Consider the following 26429-nt stretch of genomic DNA (forward strand, 5'->3'; position numbering starts at 1 on the left):
AATGAAACACATGGGATAACTTCTGGGTAAACAGTAGCATAATCTATGTGTACCAAGATGTACTTATGTACCCATGCTGAGGGATCAAGTGGTCCTACAATGTCTACCACTATTCGTTCAAAAAGAATGTCAACCAGAGACATGGTAATCAGTGGAGCACAGTCCTTTCTAGGATTCTGTCACAAATGACACTCCAGGAATAAAGTACAGAAGCGACAGACCTCTTCATGGACTCCAGGCAACAAGAGACAGAGCTTTATGAACTCTAGGGTTTTGTCTGTACCCAATGGGTGCCTAGGAGCTGGGCATGCAAAACATAATGGTGAGTGACAATAGAAATTTTGATGCCGCAATCGATGAGTGCAGTCATCGTATTCCCATTCAACAACACCACTCCAGTACAAGGGAAAGACAAGGGGTTAGCAACCACACAACACCTTCCTCCTTTCACCTGCAGTCCATCAGCTGTGAGAATGGTGTGTCCAGCTTCGACACACTTGAAACAGCATGGGATGGGACATTTCTCCTTAGTCTTGGTGGTGGGCTCCATGTTGCAATGGTTGGACTCAAGGTGGATGACACGTTCTGTATGGGCTTAGCAAGTGTACCGTTCTTATTGCTCAGATTGGTAAGCCGTGCAGTATCTCTCTGTCGGTGGACCAACTGGGTAGGAAGTTGGGGAGGGCATTTAATAACAGGTTGCAGACTACCTGTTCCACAACCTGTTTGGAATTGTTAATATCTGGTCTCAGCCAGCATCCTGCTTTACCCTATATGTATTAAGCCTGTGGGCAAAATGGCCACTCCGGGTCAAATCATCATTCCCGCCAAAGTCTAACCTGCTGTTCCACTGAAAAGTGCTTTAGGACCTCTGCAAACTGCAAACTTTTTCCTTTAACATTTTTTTTTTACATAAAAACATATATAATGGTTAGGAATATTTTGAATTCCATCCCTGCAATGGCCATTTGACTAATTAAAGATCTATAGCTTACAAACCCCAAAAAGCCCTTAAAAGGCAAAGCTCAAATAAAAACAAACAAAAAAAAAACTGCCAAAACTCCTAACAAAATAAACCAACCCTGTATATTACATTTACATTAAATAATTCATAATTTGCAAAACAAAATTCCAAAAACAAAGGTTACTTTTTTAAATAACAATGCTAAATATTAAATTGAAATGCATTCCAATAATAACCAAAAATGTCCGCTACAACATTAAAAAAACAAAAAAAAAAAAAACAAAAGCAAAAGGTCAAGAGCCAAAAGTGCGTGTCAATAAGGTGGTTTAAATGGGGCTCTTCAGGTCACTCTTATCATGGTTCAGACAGAGATTTATCCCTGGGCCAAGCGTGTTTCCTATTTAACTTTTTTGCTGTATGGTTTCATTAATATTATGTTGTATATTGATAATTTTTTGTTTATGAGTAATGTTAGTTTTATGGTGTATTTAAGATGAAGCAGCAGAGTGCCAGTGTTATGAGCATTATACTTTAAAATGTATTATAAGTGAAATAAACATTTCTTGCCAAAAGCTTATGTGGTTTCAGGATGTTTTTATACCCAGAAACAATTCTGGCTCCTCATTTGTATTAATTACGGCCTCTGGAATTTAGTATTAATGAATTTGTTCTTATTTTTATGATACCAGAATGCCATTTTGTTTTGCTAAAGAACACTGCCTTTTTATGAGTCAGGACACCACTCCCAGTTGGCAGGGAGGCATTCATTTTAGAGTAAGAAATACCCCACTGGTCAGAGAAAAATAACTCGGGAGCATATTTTATGAAATGGTTTATGTGCAGGAAAAACAGCAAATTTGTGTATAAACTAATACATTTATTGAACTGTTAAACAGGTTAGGTAGGATGCCCTTCCAGTAGTGTTTTCTCCCTAAGTACATGCCCCATGCAAATAAAAATACTAACCTGGCTCTGTGTGACTGTGGGTCGGTGTGTGAATGGACCCTGTGATATACTAGTGTCACGTTTAAGGTTCATTCTTACCTATTGCCCAATACTGTTGGGCCCCTCGCAACCCTGAATAGGATTAGATGGGTCTAAGAATCTTTTGTATATTATGTAGTTATTTTTTGGTCTTCTTCTGTCTCCAATTGCATTGAAACCTAGGTTATTACCAATATCATTTATGCTTGAAGAACAAAAAAAAATTAACTATTACAATGACTTCAAATGCAGTTTTAATACTGTTCGTTATGGGTATTTTCTGACCAGATTTTGACAACCTTGTTTAGATGCCCTTTATGTCACATTTTTCACGACATATCAATTTAATATAGATTGACCACATTTTTGGACAGATTGCATTTAGCATGTTTTTATGGCTTGTAAACAAATAAGGTACTATAAATGTAGAGTAAAAGCCACTGAAGTATATGGTTGGTGGGCAGAACTGACCAAAGGATATTGGAGTGCTCACAATGTGCACCAACTGTACTAAAATTTAACATTTTGAAAGATTTTTGCTTTTCTGTAAAGTTAGGGTGCTTAACTAAAAAATCTTAACATTTTGAAGTTAAAAAGAAGACATTTTGTTTATCTACAACCCTTAAAATACAACTAACTGCCCTAAATGTTCCTTAAAATACATTCAAGTCAATGGTCAGTCAAAAGTGAGTGGAAGCTGTACAAATTAAAGGATGTTTATTTATTTATGTTAATTGGGGTGTACAGTGCAGCCGGAAAGTATTCACAGCGCATCACTTTTTCCACATTTTGTTATGTTACAGCCTTATTCCAAAATGGATTAAATTCATTTTTTTCCTCAGAATTCTACACACAACATCCCATAATGACAACGTGAAAAAAGTTTACTTGAGATTTTTGCAAATTTATTAAAAATAAAAAAAATTGAGAAAGCACATGTACATAAGTATTCACAGCCTTTGCCATGAAGCTCAAAATTGAGCTCAGGTGCATCCTGTTTCCCCTGATCATCCTTGAGATGTTTCTGCAGCTTAATTGGAGTCCACCTGTGGTAAATTCAGTTGATTGGACAGGATTTGGAAAGGCACACACCTGTCTATATAAGGTCCCACAGTTGACAGTTCATGTCAGAGCACAAACCAAGCATGAAGTCAAAGGAATTGTCTGTAGACCTCCGAGACAGGATTGTCTCGAGGCACAAATCTGGGGAAGGTTACAGAAAAATTTCTGCTGCTTTGAAGGTCCCAATGAGCACAGTGGCCTCCATCATCCGTAAGTGGAAGAAGTTCGAAACCACCAGGACTCTTCCTAGAGCTGGCCGGCCATCTAAACTGAGCGATCGGGGGAGAAGGGCCTTAGTCAGGGAGGTGACCAAGAACCCGATGGGCACTCTGTCAGAGCTCCAGAGGTCCTCTGTGGAGAGAGGAGAACCTTCCAGAAGGACAACCATCTCTGCAGCAATCCACCAATCAGGCCTGTATGGTAGAGTGGCCAGACGGAAGCCACTCCTTAGTAAAAGGCACATGGCAGCCTGCCTAGAGTTTGCCAAAAGGCACCTGAAGGACTCTCAGACCATGAGAAAGAAAATTCTCTGGTCTGATGAGACAAAGATTGAACTCTTTGGTGTGAATGCCAGGCGTCACGTTTGGAGGAAACCAGGCACCGCTCATCACCAGGCCAATTCCATCCCTACAGTGAAGCATGGTGGTGGCAGCATCATGCTGTGAGGATATTTTTTAGCAGCAGGGACTGGGAGACTAGTCAGGATAAAGGGAAAGATGCCTGCAGCAATGTACAGAGACATCCTGGATGAAAACCTGCTCCAGAGCGCTCTTGACCTTAGACTGGGGCGACGGTTCATCTTTCAACAGGTCAACAACCCTAAGCACACAGCCAAGATATCAAAGGAGTGGCTTCAGGACAACTCTGTGAATGTCCTTGAGTGGCCCAGCCAGAGCCCAGACTTGAATCTGATTGAACATCTCTGGAGAGATCTTAAAATGGCTGTGCACCGACACTTCCCATCCAACCTTGTGGAGCTTCAGAGGTGCTGCAAAGAGGAATGGGCGAAACTGGCCAAGGATAGGTGTGCCAAGCTTGTGGCATCATATTCAAAAAGACTTGAGGCTGTAATTGCTGCCAAAGGTGCATCGACAAAGTATTGAGCAAAGGCTGTGAATACTTATGTACATGTGATTTCTCAGTTTTTTTATCCATCCATCCATCCATTCTCTTCCGCTTATCCGAGGTCGGGTCGCGGGGGGTAGCAGCTTGAGCAGAGATGCCCAGACTTCCCTCTCCCTGGCCACATCTTCTAGCTCTTCCGGGAGAATCCCGAGGCGTTCCCAGGCCAGCCGGGAGACATAGTCCCTCCAGTGTCTCCTGGGTCTTCCCCGGGGCCTCCTCCCGGTTGGACATGCCCGGAACACCTCACCAGGAAGGCGTCCAGGAGGCATCCTAATCAGATGCCCGAGCCACCTCATCTGACTCCTCTCGATGGGAGGAGCAGCGGCTCTACTCTGAGCCCCTCCCGGATGACTGAGCTTCTCACCCTATCTTTAAGGGAGAGCCCAGACACCCTGCGGAGGAAACTCATTTCAGCCGCTTGTATTCGCGATCTCGTTCTTTCGGTCACAACCCATAGCTCATGACCATAGGTGAGGGTAGGAACATAGATCGACCGGTAAATTGAGAGCTTTGCCTTACGGCTCAGTTCATTTTTCACCACAACAGACCTGCGGACGCCGCACTGATCCGCCTGTCCAACCCACGCAACCATTCTTCCCTCACTAGTGAACAAGACCCCAAGATACTTGAACTCCTCCACTTGAGGCAGGATCTCGCTCCCAACCCTGAGAGTTTTTTATTTTTAATAAATTTGCAAAAACCTCAAACTTTTTTCACGTTGTCATTATGGGGTGTTGTGTGTAGAATTCTGAGGAAAAAAATGAATTTAATCCCTTTTGGAATAAGGCTGTAACATAACAAAATGTGGAAAAAGTGATGCGCTGTGAATACTTTCCGGATGCACTGTATGTAGGAAAAGTCACACAGTTTCACCCTGCAGATGGGTGCTTTAATTGGTTTCAAACACTAAACCAGGTCAAACTGTAATGGTTGTTTAAATGGAATATCTGAAGAAAAAAATACAAAACAAAACAGCAGCCTGTTCTGTTACATATTAGGGTCAATAGTATTTGTAACATATGAGGTGAGACGCAAAAATAACCAGATTGGTAAAAAAAAAAATATATTAATGAATTACAGCATTTTAAACATTGTCACCTTCTATATACTCCTCCTTCCGATCTCTACACCGCTTCATACGTATCTTCCATTGATTGAAACAGTGCTGGAAGTCTTCTTGCTTGAGACTCTTCAACAGGCTTGCCATTTCTGTCTTCACTTCATCCATTGAAGAAAAATGTGCTCCCTTCAGGTCACTTTTGATTTTTGGGAACAAGTAAAAATCACAGAGAGCTAAATCGGTGAATAGGGAGGATGATTGAGGACAGGAATGTTTTTGTCAGTCAAAAACTACTTTACGGAAAAAGCATTGTGTGTGGGAGCGTTGTCTTGGTGAAGCACCCATCCCCCTCTCCACATTTTCTTGTCCTTACTTGAAACATTTGTGCCACTCAAAACCTTGTGTGTGAGACAAATTGTTATCACCGTACCCTGTATTTATCCATTTCATAAGTTTCTGTGGCTGTTTTGTTCAGTTTTGCGAGAAATTTGATGTTGATTCGCTGTTCGATTTTTTTCACTCGACATTATAGTGGCAACTCGTGTAGCAATTGTTGTGCAAATGCTGACTGGGCTATTTACGGGATATACCTAGCCAGTCGGCGGTTTGAGAGGGCGTCTAGGAGGGGATAGTAGTTCTATGATTCACGTTCAGCCGACCTCCAGACAGTTTTCCAGGAAAGCTCCAAGCCCTGTCCGGTTATTTTTGTGTCTCACCTCATATGTTAACATTTTCTTTGCTTTGTTTTTACCAGTTAATAAAAACCAAAAAGTCTTCTCACTAGTAATTTCTTTTAATTATAAATAGTTATGTGGTGTTGTGTTATGAATTCAATCAAATATTGTGGCACTGGCAGTTTTTAAACTTATGTCAACAAATTATATTTGTACAATATCTACAAGTTTAAGTATGTTTTAAGTTTCAGAGATATGTTTTTTCTTTAAATCAGATAATGGATGTGTTTTTTGGTTTACTTTTGGTGACATAGTGCATCATGGATGAAATCCAATTTATTTACATCAACGTTATATTAGCCGATTATTACAATTGAGCACTTTTTTAACATAACGTAACCTTTTTTTTTTTTAATTTTATTTATTAATTTTATTGTAATCATTCCATACAAATAGATTAATTTATCACCAAAAAAAAAATGAAGACAAATCAAACCCCAACCCTGAGAAGGAGAGCTTAGCCAAAGGAGAATTGCTTAGGGCTTTTTAATAACGCAACAATAAACAAAGGAAAGGAAGAAATATATATAGGTAAATAAAAAAAGGAGAAGGGAATTAAATGCGGTAATAGTTATTTCTCTTATTCTAAAATAATATTGATTAGATCCTGCCAGGTTTTAAAAAAATTCTGTGCAGATCTTCTAACTGAGAATTTAATTTTTTCCAATTTCAAATAATATAAAACATTGGTTTCCCATTGACTTATCAGAGGAGAGTTAGGATTCTTCCAATTTAACAAAATAAGTCTGCGTGCCAAAAGTGTAGTGAATGCAATCACCGTTTGCTTGTCCTTCTCCACTTCAAGTCCGTCTGGAAGAACACTGAACACAGCTGTTAATGGGTTAGGAGGGATTGTGACCCCAAGGCTGTCTGAAAGGCACTTAAAAATTTTGGTCCAAAATGACGTTAGTTTGGTACAGGCCCAGAACATGTGACCCAGTGAGGCAGGAGCTTGGTTGCAGCGTTCACAGGTTTGGATCTTGCCCTGGAAACATTTTGGACAGTTTTAAGCGAGACAGATGTGCTTGATATATAATTTTGAGTTGAATAATTCTATGCTTTGCGCATATGGAGCTTGAGTGAATTCTCTGCTTTGCTACCTTCCACTCTGATGGTATATTGATTAAGAGATCTTCTTCTCAATGTCATCTTGGGTCTTTGAAAGGTAGGGACTCTATTAAGATTTTATATAATGCGGAAATGGTGTTTAATTCCTTGAAATTGAGCAGTATTTTTTCCAGCATGGTGGAAGGTACAAGGTGAGGAAAATCGGGCAGTTTATGTTTAACAAAATTTCTAATTTGAAGATAGTGAAAGAAATGTGTAGCTGGGAGGTTGAATTTGGAACATAATTGTTCAAAAGATGCAAATATGTTGTCTATATAAAGATCTCTGAGCATTTTAATCCCAAAACTTTTCCATATATTAAAAACTGGATATGTTTGTGAGGGTTGAAAGAGGTGGTTCTCTTGCAGAGGTGCCACGGATAAAAGATTTTCCATCTTAAAATTCTTTCTAAGTTGGTTCCATATTCTAAGTGAGTGAAGCACTATTGGGTTATTAGTATATTTGCGATAACTTGCATTTATTGGAGCGCAGAGCAGGGAGTATAAAGAAGTACTACAGGATTTTACTTCTATTGCGAACCAAGCCTGTGTATGTTCATTTTTTTGTGTCCAGGTTTTTATGGCTTGTATGTTTGCTGCCCAGTAATAAAACTGAAAACTAGGTAAAGCCATGCCCCCTTCTGCCTGAGGTCTTTGTAGGGTCGCTCTTCGGATACGTGGGTGTTTTGAGTTCCAAATGAATGAGGTTATTGTTGAATCTAATTGCTTAAAAAATGATTTATTGATATATATTGGAATGTTTAGGAAGGATATTCATCTTAACAACGTTAATTCTTCCTGCTAGAGTGAGATGAAGGGTTGACCATCTATGCAAGTCTTGCTTAATTTTTTCCATACAGACGGCAAAATTTTGTTGATAAAGAGCTTTATGTTTACTTGTGATATTTACCCCTGGTATTTAAGCTGATCTGCTATGGTAAAAGGTAGGGTGTCCAATCTAATATTATATCCTTGTGAATTCACTGGAAAGAGTATACTTTTATTCAGATTAATTCTAAGACCAGATATCTTTTGAAATTCTGTGAGTGAATACAAGGCACAGTGTTTTCTGGGTCTGGTATATATAAAACCATATCATCTGCATATAGAGAAATTTTCTGTTCCAGTCCTTCTCTGATAATCCCCATTATCTGATAGAAATTTCGACAGTGAACCGTTAGTGGTTCAATGGCGATTGCAAACAGCAGTGGTGACAAGGGACATCCTTGTCTGGTACCACGCTCTAGCTTAAAGTAGTCTGAACAAATGTTATTAATACAAACTGAAGCTTCTGGATTGGTATACAGTAGTTTGATCCATGCACAAATATTCGGGCCAAACCCAAATTTCTCCAATGCAGTGAAAAGGTAGTTCCATTCAATCATATCAAATGCTTTTTCTGCGTCTAATGATAGTAATATCTCTGGGGTCTTTGATTTTGCTGGTGAATATATAACATTAACTCTTTTAGGGCTAATTTTTTTTTTGTTTCTTTTCTCCCAGGGCTGAATATTTTTCCAAAAACTAACATTTTTTAAAAAAGAACACAAAGCAATTGTTTAACATATCAAATCAACAAAAAATATTTACTTTTGACAAATGTTACTGTCTTGCATGTTGTATGAGCCTGCATACTCTATGATTTCACATACATATCACATACATTTTACACAGCAAAGTCTGATCTCGCTCAAAGCAGCCAATTTCAGTCATTGCCACATTGCACTCCTTACAATACGTGTTGCTTTGGTGCCTATTTTTCAATTGTCTGTTGCTGCATTTTCTAACATATATTGTTAGTGTGTACTGTAGAGAGACAAGTCACCCATTTGCCATCATGCCATGCCACTGCCACCAAGTTTTCTGCCTGCATGAAAACCGTATTGTCACCTCTTTTCATCTTCTGAAACTTTATGAACTTTATGTATGGCATTATAGCCTGGCTCACCCCATGGGATTTGCTTCTGTTTATTACAGAAGTGAATAAAACTTTGCAGCAGCACGTACCTAAGCCACCAGGGGACAAAACACGTTTGGACCAATGCTCCCTGAAGTTATATCACTAGTTCTGTCCCATCTCTATTTGTAATGCCACAGCGCGCTTCATCTCGTCTTTCGTTGTGGGTTTCCACTTTGAAAAACGAGAATGCGATGCAAACGCAGCCCGCGATTCAAAAAAAATCTCTGCCTACCTGTTTGTCTCGTCTGACAGTAGCTGAAAAGCAGCATCAGGAGAGAGCAGCCTGAAGTACAGCAGCTAGTTGATCTGTCGTGTCCAACACAAAGCCATGCCGTCTTGTAAACTCCGGTAGCCAGATCGGCTCTCAACGGATCAATGTCTCTGTATTTACCCCATGCGAACCTTGCCGTAGATGCATCGGCTGCGCGAAGGCACTCAACTGGCAGCAGATCCGCTGGCGCGGCATCGGCTGGTGTCTGATCAGCTGATGCCTGCTTCTCACTCTCTTGCTCGATTTCCTGATCACTGCCAATAAAATCCGATTCTGAAAAATCAAGAGTCCAACTCCGCGATAATGCGCAAAACATCGTCTGCCGAGTGTTTTCTTTTCTGCACTTGCTTCGCTGCCTTTTCACATGTCGGTGCCATCTTGCCTTTGTTTACATTTCGCAACTCACGCACACGCAAGGTTTAGTTGCCGAGTCAACGAGTCTAGCATTCCTCCAAGCACAGAGGGAATGCCTGTGACGTGACAGTGAGATTTGTCGCCATTAACAGCTGATTGTCGCCCCCTATCCCTGGATGTCGACTTTTGTCGACATCAGCCTTCAACCCCTCCTGTCGACAAAAGTCGACATCCGCCCTAAAAGAGTTAAACAAGTGTCGGAGATTGGAAGATAGGTGTCGGCCTTTAATAAATCCAGTTTGATCCTGTGATATTACCGAGGGCAGCACTTTCTCCATCCTTCTAGCTAGAATTTTTCAGAGTATCTTAACATCATTATTCAGGAGTGAAATTGGTCTGTATGATGCACATTGTAACAAGTCCTTATTTTGTTTAGGAAAGACGGTGATTAATGCTTGACGAAATGTTTGAGGTAGTATTTGGTTGTCTCTAGCTTCTGTAAATGTTGCCAATAAGAGGGGAGCTAGCTGAGTGGAGAATTTCTTATAAAATTCTATGGGGTAACCATCAGGGCCTGCTGATTTCCCGCTTTGAAGTGACTTTATAGCATCTAGTAATTCTGTTAGCGTCAGAGGTTTATCCAGTTCCTCAGCACTTAAAGCATCTATTTAAATCTTATTATGTGATATCATCTACTGTTAAATTCTGCTCTGTACTTCTAAAAAAAATTTTTTTATTGAGGATTTGTTATGTTCTGTGTATTGTATTGTATTGACCCCCTTCTTTTGACACCCACTGTACGCCCAACCTACCTGGAAAGGGGTCTCTCTTTGAACTACCTTTCCCAAGGTTTCTTCCATTTTTTACCCTACTAGGTTTTTTTTTGGGAGTTTTTCCTTGTCTTCTTAGAGAGTCAAGGCTGGGGGGCTGTCAAGAGGCAGGGCCTGTTAAAGCCCATTGCGGCACTTCCTGTGTGATTTTGGGCTATACAAAAATAAACTGTATTGTATGTATTGTATTGTATTTGTGGTGTCTGCATTAGATTGTGTGTTGTCTTCTTTGAACTCAGTAGAATATAAGGATTTATAATAATCTCTAAATGTGTGCATTATATTTTTATGGTCAATGATTTCTTCTCCATTCGTGTTGGTGATTACTGATATTGCATTGCGAACTTCTTGTTTGTGAATTTGTTGAGCTAAAAGCTTATTCGCTTTCTCTCCGTGTTCATAGTAATGATGTCTTGACTTATAAATAAGTTGTTCGGTTTCTTTAGTTGTTAAGATGTTGAGTTCTGTATGCAGGGCCTGCCTTTTCCTGTGAAGAGCTTCACTTGGACGCCTGGCTTGTTCTTCATCTATTCTAGTAATTTCGCTTCTTAGCTCTGACAGTTTCTTGGTCTCTAATTTATTTCTGTGGGAAAGATATGAAATAATCTGCCCTCTTAAGAAGGCCTTTAGAGTTTCCCAGAGTGTTCCTGCAGATACCTCTGTGGGTGTGTCTCTAGGAAGAAGCTGATTTGTTTGGATATAAATTCTGTGCAGTTCTCGTCTGCTAACAGAAGAGGGTTAAGACGCTATCTAGGAGGTGAGTGTGAGGGGCTTAATGATTTTAGCTCCAAGACTAGATGGGCATGGTCGGAGATAACAATTGTGTTGTATTTGCACGATTTAATCATAGGCAGGAAATTATTATCTATAAAAAAAAAATCAATTCTTGAGTAGCTATGAAGCACTAGTGAGTAGAACGAATATGATCTTGAGTTTGGGTTAAGAAACCTCCAGGGGTCTGATAAGTTGTGGTCAGTTAAAAACTAATTGTCTTTGCAACGTAACCTTTTTATAAACACTTAATCTATTTCAGAATGTGCATGGTTATACCTCTGAGAAAGCTTGACAAACAGAAAGATGTAAAATGCAATTATTTTTCTCTTTGATTCTAAAATCATAAAGGTAATGCTAAGACTGCGTTTTCCAGTTAATTTTTGAATATTTAGATTTTATTAACATGGTCTTCTTTAACAGCTTATAGTTGATAATTAAGCTTCTGTGTTTATTTTTTAAGAAGTGTACAGTGTCAATATTTTAATTTAATCCAGTTTAAAATTTTATTTTTTTATTTTCATTGTGAAAACAGAATAAAGTACTTTAAGTGTTAAAATTTCACACAGACTCATTTGTAAGGAATGTCATTTTTAAATGCTTTGTCCAGACTCCTGGTCTAACTTACAATTTAAATCAAATCTGCCTGCAATAACCTGCTGAATTTTTTTCTTTTTGAGACTTCCTAAGCTTTAATAATACTGTGGGGTTTTTCTCAGTTCAAACAGGGTTGCCAGGGTCAGTAACTAAATCATGATTCAATTAAACAAAGTAAAGGCTGAACATGGACACTCGAAAATGAGTGTAACATCGACAAAGGCACCTCCTGTACCAGCAGCAAAGAAGCTATATACTACGGGGTGAGGGGGACCATAACATGAAAGACTAGCATCGAAGAATGTTCCAGAAGAGACTCCCCCAGGATTTCTGTGTTCGGGGTGTCTCTACTCACTGAGAGAGTGTAGCTGGAGAAGATTTGCTGATCCCTTAGAAATGCTACAAGACCAATACAAGCAACACATCATTCCATACTAGTCAAAGTAGGACCATATTCACTTTTTAAGAGTGAGGACAGGTCAAGAGTCTCATTCGCAGGTAAGTATTGAGTTGAAAGTGGGATTGACAGATAAATAAAGTCATTGTACCTGACCGATGTTTATGTCACTGTGCTCACCTATGGTGACAAGACAGATTGGTTAAAGTTCTTTTCATATGCAAATAGGTTCCTTGCATGGTGGGGAAGGATTGTTGTACTAAGCACAGCACGCTGGGAGAAGATACCATAGTAGATGAAGGTCTGAGAGCATTTGGGAGATCCCCAGGAGGATCTGGGAAAAGCTGGTTTGCCCAACTTGGCATGTTGCTGCCATGCCCTCCATTGGAAAACGTAGTTGGAAAGTAAGTAAGTACTAAGTGAAGGTTAGTGGTAGCTGACACAGGAGTGAATTTTGAACCCCACCATATTACCTGTAACAGGAGCAATAGCAATGATTACTTAGATTAATTTTATAGTAAGAAAGACCCCACTGCTCAGATAATGAGAACTTGCAAGCATGCATATTACGAAACGGTTTATGTGTAGGGAAAATAGTACGTCTGTGTATAAACTGACACAATTGTTAAGCTTATTTAAGACACCCTTCCATTTGTGTTTTAACTTTACATAAAGTACAGTATAAATAAAAATTCCTAGAGGTATTTCTTTCCAGGCTTTGTTCTTTACTGATAAGTGTCAAAAACATTCCAGAAAGCCTCTGTAGCTGTGATATCTGTAGTTGTCCTTGATCATTTCTAGACACCATTGTTTGCAAATAACGGACCTGCTGATATTTTGCTTTTCTTTCCAAAAGTAATATTCATAATAAAAGCAAACTGTAATGAATTGTGTTGGATGACACATAGCAAAACACACCTGCACAGCTGAAAAATGAGTATTACGGATACTTGGTGTGTGGCAGGTAAAAAATCATTCAATATCATACTAGAGATAAATTGCATCAAAAACGGCAGCTCATATTTCAGCAAGTTAGCCCATGGGAAAAAGATAAGAGCTGTAAAAGATGTACTTTATTATTATTGTTATTATTATTATTAATAGCACTGCTGAATATGGGAAGAACAAGTAAACTTGGCTATTATCCTTGAGCATTCAAAGTCACCCTTTTATTATCATGTGCTTCCTTTTAAAATGTACATAAATACCAAAAAATGATTAATCTGTTAAGAAGAATATACAGTAGGCAGCTTTTTAGATATTTCTCAAAATGACACTCAGAAATGCACAGATTTCATGATTTCAGGCAGATGTGATCAACACCGCTTAAAAATGGCAAGACTGCATAAACTGATGGAAACCCAGTTGGAAACAATTGACATGGCAAACACAGCTGTAGATGAGCCTGGGTGTGATGCTGGCCTGAAGCAGTGCATTTCCAAGATGAGACACATATATGAACTGGCAAGACTACAACATAAATAGCAGAACTTCTCTTTGATCAAATATAATTGTTATTGATTTGCGGTATAAAGCCATGAAGAGAACTACATTAGCGCAAGCAGTGAAGCTTTTCTGCTCTTTGGTTTGTAAGTGTTTTGATGGATTGCATTAGATGGACTAGGATAAGACGTAGACAAGAAGGGATTAATTGTGACTGAAAAGTATATTTTAAAATGCTAACGACTTTTTAAGTCAGACTATACTATTTTGTTCATCCAGCTCTTTTAACTTTCTCCATATTTCAACAGTTTTCTTATTATTGTTTTAAACATTTTCTCCTTTATTTTGCACCCAAATCATCAAGTTCATAGTTCTCATTTTTACTAGAATACTGGTTGATTAATAATCACAAAGCCTTTGAGAATTTTACAAACCCCAAAGCCACAGTTGTTTCATAGACAGAGGGTTGATTCTTCTGTCCCAGAATTTGATACACAATCATCAGACCTTGTACTTCTGATCAGCGTCACACAGAACACTTATGTTTCATAAGACATATGCACTTAGATGTTTTGTGTGCATTGCTAAAATGTCATCATACAGATTGTGGTAACTGTATGCCATGATACACTCAATCACCATGCTACAGACCAGCATTGCACCTCTCATTAGTTAGAATCATAGAAGTATCCCTGTTTGATGGTAAAGCAGTGTTTCACTGAAACTCGAACACTGTCAGAATTGCAGTTATCACTAATTTCCATCATGCTCAGTGTCACTGAGACCAAGGTAAGAATTAGCTTCTCCTATTTATTCATTTCCTATGAAAACCACCACCGGACGAGCTGCTGCCATTCAAGCATCTAGACCTGCATAACCTGGGAAATAGTCGAACAGAGTGGCCTTCTCACAAAGCTTGTGAAGAGCTGTCTGCTACAGTAGTTTCTTGCAAACCCATTATTTTGTCATTTCTAATATCACATGTCATCAAATTTATTTTTGGGGTCAACACCATTTTGATGTTGAATATATCATGGAGTCCAAAGAGTTAATTGGGGGTCCCACAATATTTCACACCTTTAATCTTAGGAGATTAAATTTATTATAGCTATAGAAGCACATCTACATGCGTGTCATTCAAATTGACAATTTCTCCACACTTTTATTTATTTCTTATAGTTACAGACATCCTTGAATATCTATATATATAATTCACTAAACCGCCAGCTAGCAAGACACCCATGGAGCACGCAGGATGGAGCCACGCCCACCAACTCTAAGACCATTGGATACGACGACAACTCGCAGAGCCACGCCCACCAACTCGGATGCAGCAACTCACAAAACACGGCGTCATTGGATACAACGACAACTCGCAGAGCCACGCCCACCAACTCGGACGCAGCAACTCACAAAACAGGGCGTCATTCGCGTTCGTCTCTGCTACACTCCACATGCACCTCTGAGCCACGTTGACTTTTCATTATTCTTTTCAGTTACGATGCACGACCGTGTCCACCATCGCAAACTGTTTTACACGCCATAGTCTTAGAGTTGGTGGGCGGGTCTCTGTGAGTTGCTCTTGCGAGTGGGCACATGACCAGGCGGTGTGTATGCTTCGAGAACGAGGGTGGACGCGGCAGGACCACCTAAGAAGAGGCATGTTTGTCACGGATGTGAATCGCTGTATACAGAGTGTAAAACAGTTTGTTTTTTTCGCGGATGTGAATCGCTGTATGCAGCGTGTAAAACAGTTTGCGAGGGGTATCCCATGGTCTTAGAGTTGGTGGGCGGATATCTATGAGTTGCTCTTGTGAGCGGGCACATGACCGGGCAGTGTGTATGCTTCAAGAACGAGGGTGGACGTGGCAGAACCATCTAAGAAGAAGCATGTTTGTCGCAGATGTGAATCGCTGTATGCGGCGTGTAAAACAGTTTGTTTGTCGCAGATGTGAATCGCTGAATGAGCGTGCGACGGCGGTCCTCCAGTTGTCAGTCACGGACAATTGTATGTTGCCCTCTCCAGAGTTCCATCTTTTCATTCACCTACAGTCGTATCCTCAAACCCACCCCATTTGGACAACTGTGTCTTTCAGGAAGTGTTCATCCATCAATGCATAATTATGTAGCGTATGATACGCCGCGGGTAGTATCAGTATATTCCACTGTCTAGGATATCAGGCATAAACACCTATGTTTATATAATAATGAACTCTAAATAAATCCTATAATACAAATACACACTCAAATTTTCCTATTTATTTTTTTAGCTCAAACACCATTCACAGATTAAATAATATCTAGTGTAAATGTGTGGACGCTAGGGGTCACCGTTGCCCCTTTTACCCCAACAGACAGATGCAGGACACAGGTTAAAAACACAAAGAAGTTGTTTAACTTTGAGTACTGAGAAAAGCGATATATAAATGTAATGAATTATTATTATTATTATTATTAACTTCTTCTTTTCCTTCTATGAAGTGCCCACAAGCACCACAGCCACAAATAAACAGGCAAGAGAAACACCAAGTGCAATAATAAATTCTCTCTTTCTCCACTACACCTGCCAGTAAGCTTTGTCCTACACCTCTCGACTTCGGCTCACTTGCTGGGTCTTCAGCCGTCCTTTAAATAGTGCCTGACCCTGAAGTGCTTCTGTTCTTCCTCCCAAGTGACTTTCCAGCACTTTCGGGTTATCTGGAGAATCAATGTTCTTTAGTCAGCCCGGAAGTACTTCGGGGCTCCCATCCAAATGATCCACTACTACTCTCGGGCTTTAGGGAAAGTATGACTCCCTAGGTCCTTCGACAGCTCCCCCAGACGGCACCCATGGCACCCAACAGTGCTGAGAAACCAAACTCCAAGTTCCAGGATGCCTGGCGGGAATCTGGGGCACCACTATACTCCACTATCCTTTCATTCTCGGGGTGTCGTTCACAATAGTAACTGAAAAAATCTGTCTAATATGTCGAATAAACTTAGAATAATATTGCTATTGTGAAATTAAAATAATCAAACAAATAAATAAAATGCATATTTTGTTGAAAATCCAAAAAACTCTTTTTTTGATTGTTACATGTCACCCTGTTTGTCTAATTTGATGTAAATGTATCAGTTCACTAAAATCCGAACAGTGAAAGTATAATTGATAGTTCAAACATAATTGAAACACAAATCTTAATTAAAATGGAAGTAGCTGACACCATTTCAAATCCAAATCCAGAATTGCTTATATAAAATAAAATGTAATGGCTATAACACTTCCATTTAGTAGCAGTATTAAATTTGTATAACCCAAATAACACTGATATACATCAAACGAATTGGCTGTAATTCTATTTTATTTTTCAACTTGTAATCTAGTGAATTGTACTTTAAAACTAATTAACAGCTTCTCAAATGACAATGATAAATGGTTGACGTGTGATTAATACGCTTATAAATCATAAATTATATAAATAAAGTACTACTACTGAGAATAATGCCTTACACATTATTGTCTAAGTTTTGTCTAAGTATCATATGTTTTTGGCATAGTGAGTACAATCACGACATGTCATGTCATTTTCTAACGTGCATAATCTACACCAGGGTTCCCTGCTAGCACAGAGCACAAGGCAGGAACAAATAGTGGACAGGACGCCAGTCCATTGCAAGACACACAGACACACACTGGGTAATTTAGCTAACCTGCATATCTTTGGACAGTGGGATACAACCAGAGCATCCTCAGGAAACCCATGCGGACATGGTGAGAACATGCACATTCCATGCAATGAGGACCAACACCGCAAATCCTAGTTTCCTTGTGCTGCACTAGTACAATCACACATCTGATTGAAATGAAAAGAGGAGGTCCAATGACTATTGTAATACTCATATTTGTGTGGACTCCTTTCATCTCAGTATTTATAATGTTGAGACAGGAAGTCCTGTTTGAAAAATTCAGATCTTATGAACAAAAGATACTTAATGCCCAGTAAATAACTGAGCAATGTCAGGTTAATTTTGTGGTGGAGAGTTTTAGATGAAATTTCAAGAACTCAAGGGGCCAGGAAAAATGAATGTGGACAGATTAAAGTTTTCCTGACCCAGGTGCTTTCTTTCTGTTTGGGCAAACCAACGTAGAGTCTTTGTTGGGGTTCTCATGTTCCACCTCTTGGATCAGTTTTTCAGGTACAGGTTGGAAGAACCAATGAATATTCCACACCATGAAGAGATATTCCTCCCTTTATGTTAACAACAACAATAGATAACAACTACAGCATTGAGAGCCAGTTTTATCTTTTTGTGAGGCATTTTAATATAAAGTTGAACAGGAGTAGAGGAGACCTATACAGGTGCTTTAAGAGAAAAGTTGCAGTAAAAACTTTGAAATGGCACGTACAGGACACTGTCTAAGTCACTAAAGTAGAAAAATGTACCATCCAATTCTTTAAAGATGTAGAGTTGAATAAATAGCTGTTGTTGAGGTTAAACAAGGAAGGTCAAGCAACTGTGGATGAAAGAGATCAGCCATAACCTGGACAGTGTTAAGAACATTTAAATTCACTGATTTGCTTATGGTAGACCTTGTGGCAAAGGTGTGATAGAACTGAAAAGGCTTTCCTATTTCCTTTCTATCCTTACAGAAGGCTCCATTTGATCTTATATATTTAGATTTTTTCTCATAGATCTTCCTGGCACAAAATGATATGGAAGCCTGGTAGGGTTATACTATCCTAAAGGTAGCGTATGACCTTCAGAGTCTCAATACTAGGCAATACTAGGTTCATACGTAAAGTTGAGATGATTATTGTAGCTTGTATCATTATAGGGATTTTAGACATGACTGTGACAAGGTTGTTTCTCATCACTTGGACTGGGATGCGGCAGGTTTAAGAAGTTAGCTCAACTGTATGTAGTAAATGGTAGAGGTTTTTATACAGTGTTGATGGTTAAAGGCAGAAATTAATTAGATAGACAGATAGATAGATAGATAGATAGATAGATAGATAGATAGATAGATAGATAGATAGATAGATAGATAGATAGATAGATAGATAGATAGATACTTTATTAATCCCAATGGGAAATTCACGCCAGCACAGAGAGACACTGGGCTGTCTAGACAGCCTTATGTATGGGTCGTTTCACAAACCTTACCTAATCTTAGGGCTCAGGTCTTGGAGTTTTCTTTTGTTGACAATTCAGGGTACAAGGGTGAAGGATAACCAGACTACTCCCTGGATAAAATAAGATGAAGCCCCAACTAATGTAAGCATCTATACCCTAGAAATGGCTTATTCAAATGGTGGCTCGCGCAGCCACAAGTGGCCCAGAAGCAACCTCTGAGTGGCCCAGCTGTAGTCCCATCAGAAACACAGAGAATAACCAAGAAAAACACATTTCACAAGCCTTCAGAAATTCCTTCAGAAATTCCTACAGTAGTACAGACCATGAATGCAACACTCAGCATAGCCTAGCAACATTAAATCCACAATGCACCTGTTGTTGTGTTTCTAGAAGTTGTGGTAGTAGTCTATGACACTGTGACAACCATTCAAATAAGACACACAGTTGTTGCTTCTCCAAGGAAATTTTCAAAATGCCGAATGGCTTTTAATTTGGAATGCCTCACTATAAACGTTGCCCCCTACCGTTCCCTGTCTGTTCAAAACAAAAAAAAATGTACCCTTCCACTTTCCTGCCTCTTCCTGCTCTTTTACCATTCTCTCTCCTCTCACCTTGATCCTGTCACTCAAGCCTCTCTAGAGAGGTGCCCTGAGCCCTCATAAAGTGTTTTCCTCCAAGACTCAACCCCCTCCCCAGCCCATGCAGCAGCGAGACATGTCACAATATCATCATAATGTGAGATATGTAACAAAGCCATGCCTAATCACAGATGTAGTGATTTAAAACAAACTTATGCTCCCTCAGTGTGTAGTAGACGTTATATTCATGTGTGGTAGTTACTATTATCACTTGTTACGGGTTTGTGCACTGATAGTTCTTTTTTATTCTGTTAAATGCTGTTTGTGATGTGACTGGGTCATATATACGCAGTTGTGCAATGGTAGAGCTGTTGCAATGCAGTAAGAGATCATGGGTTTGCATCCCATGTTCTCTCTGTGTAGCACGCAAGTGCTTTGAGTAGTGAGAACAGCGATATATAGATGTAAAGAATAATTATTATGTCACCAAAACATTTATTTTATTTCATAAGAGAAACAAATGTTATCACTAATACTGTGCAGTTTATTTGATGTATGCACTCTGAGATGTGCCTAGGTCAGAAATATAAATTTTTTTTATTTCAAAAGTGGAAAAAAAAAGTATTGCTACTACCTTAGATTGTTAGGCTGTCATAGCTGACACAACTTTTCAGTGCTGTGTGGTCATTGAGAGTTATGCCTCTGGAGTGGCAGACCAGGATGGTGGTCTCCATTTTTAAAAAGGGTTACATTAGGGAGTGCCCCAACACACTCCTCAGCCTCCCTGGAAAAGCTTATGCCAGGGTACTAGAAAGGAGACTCTGCCCAGTCATGGAACCTTAGATCCAGGACGAGCAATGTGGATTCTATCCAGGCCGTGGAACAGTGGACCCCACTGTTCAACTTTATGAGGATTCTGGAGGGGGCATGGGAGTACACCCAGTTGGTCTACATGTGTTTTGTGGACTTAGAGAAGGCCGTCTTCCTCAAGGGATTCTGTGGTGGGAGCTGGGAGAGTATGGGGTTCTGCAGCACCGAGTAAGGGCTATTTGGTCCATGTATAATCACAGTCAGAGCTGTGCTTGCATTCTTGGAAAAATATCAACATGGTTTCCAGTTAGTGTGGGAGTACACCAGAGCTGTGATTTGTGTCCTATCCTGGCTTTGCTTTTCATGGACAGGATATCTGGTTGCAGCCAGAGAGGAAAGGGGATCTGATTCAGTGGCTTTAGAATCATGTCTTTTTGCAGATGACATGGTCCTGTTGGCTTCATTGGGCTGTGAAGTCCAGTATGCATTGCAACAGTATGTGATCAAGTGTGAAGCGGCAGGGATGATGATCAACACCTCCAAATTTGAGGTCATGGTCTTCATATGGAATAAGGTGGACATTCCTCTCTGAGTGGGAGGTGAGCACAGTTATGCTGTCACTATACAGATCTGTAGTGGTGAAGAAGGAGCTGAGTCAGAAGGTGAAGCTCTTGATTTACCAGCCGATCTATGTCCCTACCCTCATCTATGGAAATGAGCTTTGGGAAATGAGTGAAAGAATGAGACTGCAGGTACAAGTGGCTGAGGTGAGCTTTCTCTGCAGGGTGGCTGGGCTCTCCCTTAGAGACACCTGGGAGAGGCTCGTAGTAGAGCCAGTGACTCCATGCTTTGAGAGGAGCCAACTAAGTTGGTTCAGGTGTCTGATACAGATGCCTCCTGGATGCCTCTCTATGTGGTTTTATGGGAACAACCAGCTTGGAGAAGCCCTGGGGAAGACCCAGAGCTAGTTGGGAGGATTATATGTCCCAGATGGCCTGAGAATGCCTTGGGAAACCACAGTATGAGTTGGCAAGTGTGGCTGGGGAAAGGGACATAGGGGTCTCACTACTAATACTGCTACCCCGTGACCCAGCCTTGGGAAACTGTGGAAAATGAATGATATATATTTTTCAGTTGCTGGACATATACTGTAAGTGAATTAACTTATATTGTGCATATAATAAGTGTGACGGGAGGCCACGCTCATTGTCTGGCTGAGATTCAAGTGGGATGGAAGGACCTTCGGAGAGAACACTTGTGGGGCGTTACCTCCCTTGAGATACTGGAGGACAGCTCTCCTGGGCAGCTGTGTTACCATGGGTTCCTCCAGCACAGACCGGGAGTGAGACTTTCATGCAGCCCTATTAGGTAACCATGGGAGCCACCAGGGGGAGTTGAAGAGTCCGGCAACGGATTTCCATCACACCTGGGGGTGATTCCAGGTAATGCTGATGAATCACCTGCGACATTCCCAGGATCTGTGAAAAGGGAGCCTGCCACTGCTAATGGAAAGCGAGAGTCGGGAGGAAGAGGACAGAGCTTGCCAGAGTGGGAGTGGAGATGGGAAGTGGCAGAAGATAACCTGTTGTGTATCCATCCATCCATTTTCCAACCCGCTGAATCCGAACACAGGGTCACGGGGGTCTGCTGGAGCCAATCCCAGCCAACACAGGGCACAAGGCAGGGAACCAATCCTGGGCAGGGTGCCAACCCACCGCAGGACACACACAAACACACCCACACACCAAGCACACACTAGGGCCAATTTTAGAATCACCAATGCACCTAACCTGCATGTCTTTGGACTGTGGGAGGAAACCGGAGTGCCCGGAGGAAACCCACACAGACACGGGGAGAACATGCATTGAATTATAATTTAGATCGGTGATGTAACGATGGGAAATGAAGTAGAGTGGTTCCCACGAGGAAGAGTACTAAAATCGTGTGCTGTGTGTTAAAATCCTGTGTCTCTGCCTGTCTGTGTTGGGCTAGGGCGGCTCTTCGTGCCCCTGGTTTCCACATAAGATAAGTCAGGTTTTCCACAATGACCACATTATTCTTATAAACCGTATGCTGAAATCCCCCTAAAACAGTAAAGTGTCCTCCCATTTGCTGTTACCCTAGGTAAAGTCCCCCTCTCTGCCACACATGAAATTCAAGCTCTGATTTTTATTGTAAATTAAAAGCATGTAAGCTTCTGTCTTTCTAATTTTTAGATGTTTTAATTAAGATTAATTTTTAATATCACTTGTAAAATAAGCAGAAAAAGGTGGCTCCATGGAATAACCGGTTTAATGTCCATTAATTCAAGAAACAAAAATAAAAACAAAGTAGGTGTTGAACAAGGTACAGGGTAGGTGTACAGCTGTTCAATCTGTCAGGTCTCCTCATTATGAAAGAGAGTTTTATCTTTTTCGGAAGCGTGGTCCTAAATGAACTACAAGTTCCTGTATGGACACTGTTTTTTATGCGAGGAAGTGGAAAGGGGTGGGGCTAGTGACCTCCAGACCATACATGACTTTAGAAACCTCTGCTGCGTTCTTTCCACTCTAAAAGTAATGGAAACTGCATTAGTGGTGGGGTCACACAAAAATCTTTCCTGTATTCTTTCCCGTACTCTCCAAAGCAACTCCCTATCCTTATGTGTGTGACACACCTTCAGACCAAAAATGGCTATAGTTCAAAACATTTAAATTCCTGGGAATGGCAGTCCAAGACAAAAGGTTGATAACCCCTAGTCTAAACCATTTAATGTTTTATATGATTATAGTACTTCAGTTGTTTTGTAAATATTGTGCTTATAAGTTATTGATTTTTACTCTCTGTCCTGCTCAGTCCAGATCCCAAAGAGGCTACAGCTATCTGCTGTTTGGTAAAAATGGGAGAAAGGACTGCAGTGTTTAAAGTAATTATAAAAAAAGGAGTTTATTATGCTGCGGTGGGTTGGCACCCTGCCCAGGATTGGTTCCTGCCTTGTGCCCTGTGTTGGCTGGGATTGGCTCCAGCAGACCCCCGTGACCCTGTGTTCGGATTCAGCGGGTTGGACAATGGATGGATGGATGGAGTTTATTATGGTATACTTTTAAATCTACAGAAACCAGACATTATCTTACACAATCATTAGGCACTATGCCTACCTCTTTTTTAGTGTGAACCTGGTTGCCTATTCAACTACTTTCACAATCATAATGGCAGATGGCACAACAGAAACTCCACTTAGCTGGTGCTGAAAGTGAGATGGACATTAGTCATCTCATCTTTGTTGTCCTTACTGCTTTGGAAATTGTAAGGATACAAATTTGGTAAAGGACTTAAATGGTGAGATTTACACAAGGCTCTGTCAGTACCAGTTCTATAATTTATAGCTGTTGAGAGACAGGATAGTTTGTGAAATGAATCTACAAAGTATGCTCTCTGTTTAAACTTCTCTTTTTGTTCAGGCTTTGTTATATATAATTTCTGGATGACATTCAAGTTTATGTTACAAACTGAAGTGGTAAGAATAATATTTATCTTTACTGATCATTCCATATAGAGAATTATGACTGACTACTTTAGCCAGCTTTCTCAGTTTACTTTAATGCATATTCATTAGTCAAAGTTAAACATTACTGTTACTTTTGCCAACTCAGAAGAGGATCGATAGGATCATTTAACAGTGACATACAAACATACTGAATTACACGCAGAAAATACAATCACCCGCCTAAAGGGTTAGATTATTAAACAAGAAATGTGCTGTGAAGACAGGCTGTTAGTTGCTGCAAATTCCTGCTTTCAGAGAAAAAAAATGTAGGTTTACAATTATATAACATTCTTATCTCTGCCAATTCACAGTTTTGGGGAGCCAGAGCCTTTCATGGCAGCACTGAGTTCAAAGCTGGAAATGGCTATCAACAGAGCACCAGTCACTTGAAGAGTTCAACTATATATCTTCAGATAATACTTTACCAAGTAAATGGTCAGTTTTAGTTCCTGTTTGTTGAGTACATTCATTCTGTGTTTTGTCTTGTACTGTATTATTGTTACTTCATTTCTGCTTTCTCTGATGTGGTGGGCTTTCAACATGAGCTGCTTGGGAGACAGGATTTGTCTCAAAAGATTTCAACAGCAGAACAAAACTTATCCTGCTGGCTTTACAGTTAGTGCCCTAGTCCTTCCAGAGGTATAACTGATGGTGGAGTGAATGAATACTTAAAACAAAACTGACTTCACAACAGTCGAAAACGTGTATATTCATTGCTTCACAAATATGTTCCTTTGAGCATACCAATGATACTATGTAGGAAGAAGTCTTTCTCTACGCTGTTTCTTGTTAGACACACTTTGTCTGCTCAGACACTCTCATAGCCAACCTCTACACCCAGAACAATGTCAGATTGAGGTCTGTTTTGTCGTGTAGGGTCCAATGTGATTCTACTTCACCCTTTTATACATTTTGTTATGTAGACTTTACCAAAATGCCTCAAAATACCTTTAAACCTAAGTAGCAGTGCATCTTTTGTCCATAGACGGGTTTCAATCTTATGTTTTGTCTGGTTTGGTCTTTGCTAACATAGGGCCTTTGAATAGAGTATTGAGACAGGCTGCATGCCTGCCTTAATATGTTTGCCGAGATAGAGTTGTCTTCATAATGGAAAAATAGTAAGAGAGAGATAGGTGGTCTTCTCTTCAAGGAGAGAGGGAAAGGCAGAATGACCAGTTTACACCATTCCTATCACAAATCCCGAACCAAAAAGTGTAAGTAACTCCCATGGTTCATCCAATCCTTTTCTGGTATGACTGGACCAATGGGGTGTTGTGGAACAGAATGGCCAAGCATAAACAGTCACATTTCAGTCATCCAGACCAGCTTCATAACAGCTAGGCAGTTTATGGCCTCCCTGCAGGTAAAGACTTATAGAATGTCATTCACAGGGTTATAACAAGCAATTAGGTCATACACTGTGTCCCACATCGTGCTTACCTCATCACTGTAACTGTGGGGGTAGAAAACTGCTTTGTCCAGTTTCCTGACTCTTTAACATTACAAATAAAGACATACAAAATATTTATCAAGTTATATCCTACATATCACTCATTTTACATTCCACTACAAGGCCAAATATATATTTTTGTAAAAGAAATGCTAGGTAAAAAATAAAGAGAATCAAAAACAACAAAACCTGCAGATTCTCTGGCTTTAAAATTAATCGATGTTGAACCGTGTCTGCTTAGTGGGGTGGCTTAACCAGTTAACTGCCTCTCAAGTACAACAAACTACTCCTTCTCTGTCTCTCTCCCCGACAATCTTACTCACACTTATTTATTATCCCGGTCTCTCTTTTTCCCACTTGTGATCCCTAGCCCCAGTCTCCTGAATGCAAACTCTAAAGTGAAAAGTCCTGGCAGAGCAGGCGCTCATTGAGACCACTGCACTGATGTAAAGTATTACACATAGGAAGTAAAAATATTAGGTTTGAATATGCAATGGAGCATCTGAAAATCCAAAGTACACCTTATGATGAGGATTTAAGAGTCGTAGTGGACTCCACACTATCATCTGCCAGACAGTGTTCAGAATGTTAGGTTATATAGCATGATGTGTACAGTATACTGTAAGTCCAAGAAGGTTAAGCTCAAGCTTTATAACAGACTGGCGAGGCCTCATCTGGAATACTGTGTGCAGTTTTGCTCTCCAGGTTACCAAAAGGACATAGCAGTGCTGGAAAAAGTCCAGAGAAGTGCGACTAGGCTTACTCCAGGACTACAGGGGGGTGGATTACGAGGAGACATGAAAGACCTGAGCCTTTTCAGTTTAAGAAAATGAAGATTAAGAGGTGACATGAATAAAGTACTTAAAATTATGAAGGGAATTAGTACAGTGGATTGAGATAATGACTTCAACAAGAACATGGGGATACAGTTGGAAACTTGTAAAGGGTAAATTTTACACAAACATTAGGAAGTTTTTCTTCACACAGAGAAACACAGATGCATGAAATAAGTTACCAATTAGTGTGGTAGGCAGTAGGACTTCAGGGACTTTCAAAACTAGACGTGATGTTAGTTTAGGAGAATTAAGTGGATAGGACTGGCGAGTTTTGTTGGACTTAATGGCATGTTCTTGTCTAGAGTGTTCTAATGTTCTAATATCAAACTAGACTTGAGTATTTATGAGCCCTTTAAAAAGACAGGTGCCCTTGGTGCCCTAAAAACACTAAAATTAAGACAGATTTGGACAAAGACAAAAGATTAAGTGAAAGAGTAATCAAAATGCACTAATGTA

The sequence above is a fragment of the Erpetoichthys calabaricus genome, chromosome 8, assembly GCF_900747795.2.
Source record: "Erpetoichthys calabaricus chromosome 8, fErpCal1.3, whole genome shotgun sequence".
Taxonomy (NCBI): domain Eukaryota; kingdom Metazoa; phylum Chordata; class Cladistia; order Polypteriformes; family Polypteridae; genus Erpetoichthys; species Erpetoichthys calabaricus.